The 3,663-nt window shown below is 38.6% G+C and overlaps 1 pseudogene across 1 annotated transcript; it reads left to right on the top strand.

Annotated features, from left to right (window-relative positions):
• The first annotated feature begins 406 nt into the window (after window positions 1-406).
• LOC307106277 (large ribosomal subunit protein eL32-like) lies at window positions 407-1,607 on the top strand (annotated as a pseudogene). Its single transcript has one exon. The product of its transcript is annotated as a large ribosomal subunit protein eL32-like (transcript).
• The last annotated feature ends 2,056 nt before the right edge of the window (window positions 1,608-3,663 follow it).

The following is a 3,663-nucleotide window of genomic DNA, read 5'->3' as shown; positions in this document are numbered from 1 at the left end:
TTCTCCCTTCCTCTCTGAAGTCAATAAAAGTATTTTTTTAATAGATCCAGAGATATAGAAGCATAGAAGACTGCAGAATGTCAGAGGGAAGGGAGGGTGGGTGGGGAGAGATCAACCATATATGCATAACCTGTGTAGGCCATGGTAAAGGCCTGGGGCAGGGGATGGGTGGGCTAGAAGCGGTCAATTGGGGGAATGGGGGGAGATGGGGACATATGTAATACTTTCAACAATAAAGACTTAATTTTTTAAAACCTTATATGTGTTATGTAATTTTCTTAAATCCTTTGGAAACCAATGAGTATCTAAGGGCCTTGAAGAATTCTATAGATCTGCATGAACTCTTTCACCCATTTTCAAGCCCCTTTTTCTCTACAAAGAGAAGAGACCACTAAGTAACGCTTGATTCACATCTACAAGAGACCAGCCATTCTGTATTAAAAACAGCCAAAGCGACGGAGGTGGCAGCCATCTCCTACTCGGCACCACAGCTGCCCTCAGACCCCTCGTGAAACCCAAGATTGTCAAAAAGAGGACCAAGAAGTTCATCCGGCACCAGTCAGACCGATATGTCAAAATTAAGCGGAACTGGCGGAAACCCAGAGGCACTGACAACAGGGTGCGTAGAAGATTCAAGGGCCCGATCTTGATGCCCAACATTGGCTATGGGAGCAACAAGAAAACGAAGCACAGGCTGTGCCCAGTGGCTTTCGGAAGTTTCTGGTCCGTAACGTCAAGGAGCTTGAAGTGCTGCTGATGTGCAACAAGTCTCACTGTGCTGAGGTTGCTCACAACGTCTCCTCAAAGAACCCAAAGCCATTGTGGAAATTGCAGCCCAGCGGGCCATCAGAGTCACCAATTCCAATGCCAGGCTGCGCAGCGAAGAAAATGATTAGACAGATGGTGTAAACGTTGTATTTGTGTTACTAAAATCATAAAATTCTGCCATCTGGCATTTCGTCAAATACATACATACATACATACATACATACATACATACATACATAAATACAGCCAAAGCCCTGGTTAACTGCACTACCCCTAAAGGACTGCCTTAATGCTTTTCTTGCTTCCTGAGCATCTATTACATGGACCACATAAAATTGCCAATATTCAACCATTTTTTATCTAGAAAAGGTAGCTGTTTTGTATAGTTTTACCTAAATCAATGATCAATGTTTTTTTTTACTTAACTTTTGTTTCTGTGATTGTGACCCTCCTTTTTGACCTGCCCCCCTGGGTCTCTAACCTGTTAACACTGAACTTCAGGAATCTTCAAGTTTGTTCTGTTTCCATAATCACCACCATATTTCAGAAGCATTCTGGCTGACATGATTAGGTATACCTAACCCCCTTTATATTTTGTATCTTCCCTACTTTCTCAAAAATATACCTTAAAAACCATATCTCTTGTCTTATTTTTTCTTTTAAATATATTTTTATTGATTTCAGAGAGGAAGAGAGAAGGAGAGAGATAGAAACATCAATAATAAGAATAATTGATTGGCTGCCCCCTTGCATGCCCCCGCACTGGGGATTGAGCTCTGACTTTCTGGTTCATAGGTCAATGCTCAACCACTGAGCCACACCAGCCAGGCTTGTCTTATTTTTTCTTAATCTACCAAAAGGAAGAGGTAAAATTTTGAGCTTTTACTGCATGCCAACTCTTTCACATATTAACTCTGTTCAGCCCTAGGAGTTAAGTATCATAAGTCTATCACTTTATAGGTGAGGAACCTGAGGCTCAGTAAGATTATGGGACTTGCTCAGTTTCATTTTCAGATAAGTAGCAGATTCAAACCCATATGTATCAGTCTTACCAGTCAATATACCAAGTCTTAAATGATCCGCTTAAAAAATTCACCTACCCACCATGTAAAAAAATTAAAAAGATAAAAAATAAAGTAGATAAAACAGGTACATATTTATAAGGAGGGTCATTTTTAAAGCAAGTCTTTAGAATGTGAGCTCCTTGTGTTAGGGATCATATATTTTGAATGCTCTAACCAATACCGAACACGTTGAGGATGTTTAATATTAAGCAGAAAGATTGTCAACACAGTTATCTTGTGGGAAAATAAAGGATGAATAGAAAATTACAATTAACCAATAAATACTGTATGAAAAAATTTATTTGACCTTGTAATAGTCACCTCATTCAAGATTTTATTTCCCAAATGAGTTAGGCCCTCATTTTCACTCAAGCTCCACACCAACAATAGCATCATGGTACAAAAAGGACTGATGTTTTTATAATTCAAGAAATCCTATTCTCTTCATCCAGGCTATTGACATCCCTGGGTATTCTAAATTGCCTAGTTATCTATAATATTTCCAAAGTCATCTTCATGTCAGTCCAGGAAGTTTAGTCCACTGACAGATTTCTGAGTTGGTGCAACTTTCTGAGAAAAGATGGCTTACGTATTTCTATTTTAGTAATCTGTCTTAGAAGGATATAGAATGCTAGAAAGTGTCTTACTAATTACCTTTCTTAGAATAATATAGAATTCTAGAAATTATCTTATAAATTAGCAAATGTATCGAGGAACTTTACTTAATAATACTAATAAATGATCTAAGATTATTAATAAACAACCTTAGATGTCAATGAGGTGTGGTGTCCTTAAATGATGAGCAAGAGCCTGGCCGGCGTGGCTAAGTGGTTGAGCATTGACTTATGAACCAGGAGGTCACGGTTCGATTCCCACTGTTCATGCCCGGCTGTAGGCTCCATCCCCCAATATTTCTGTCTCTCTCTCCCTCTCTTTTCCTCTCTGAAATCAATAAAAAAAAAATATATTTTAAATGAGAAGCAACCTTCACTATAAAGTGTATTCATACTTCATGATTCAATCTCTCTTATAATAAATTTTTTTCTATCCTTTAATCCTACAAATTAGACATATTCATTAACTAGTCCCAAAAGAACCAAGGCTTACAGAATGTAAGAGGAAGTTGGGGGGGGGGGGGGCAGTGGATAAAGAATACGGTGGCAGGGGGAAAGTTGAATTGAAAACTATTTTTACCTGCCTTGAAGGAACAGAATTTTTCCATTTACCTCTAAAATGGCTGAAATGCTGCACTATCTCATCACTCCATTTCAACCCAAGAAGTGGAGTAAAAAATAAATGTCCCTGGCCAGGTAGCTCAGTTGGTTAGAGCATCATTCTCTTGCTCCCCTCCACTCCTTCAGTCAATCAGTTGCCTGAGCATATTTATTTTACTACATCTGCCATGGACTCACTTATTAATTTATTCTTTTTGTTTGTTTAAAATAATAATTATGGCCCTAACAGGTTTGGCTCAGTGGATAGAGCGTCGGCCTGCAGACTGAAGGGTCCCACGTTCGATTCCGGTCAAGGGCATGTACCTTGGTTGTGGGCACATCCCCAGTAGGAGGTGTGCAGGAGGCAGCTGATTGATGTTTCTCTCTCATTGATGTTTCTAACTCTCTATCCCTCTCCCTTCCTCTCTGTAAAAAATCAATAAAATATATATTTTTAAATAAAATAAAATAATGATTATGCACTATTTCAGGCAAACAGAGTAGTAATAGAGAACAATATCATAATAATAATATACTTGACCTAGTTTAAGGAAACATTGCAAATACAAATTGGATACCCATTCAAATCTCAGTCTCCTCTCCATACCAAGGGCAAT

This window comes from Cnephaeus nilssonii (assembly GCF_951640355.1).
Source record: "Cnephaeus nilssonii genome assembly, chromosome: 10".
Classification (NCBI taxonomy): domain Eukaryota; kingdom Metazoa; phylum Chordata; class Mammalia; order Chiroptera; family Vespertilionidae; genus Cnephaeus; species Cnephaeus nilssonii.
The sequence above is the reverse complement of the archived record's forward strand: the minus strand, read 5'-3'. Positions and strand labels throughout refer to the sequence as shown.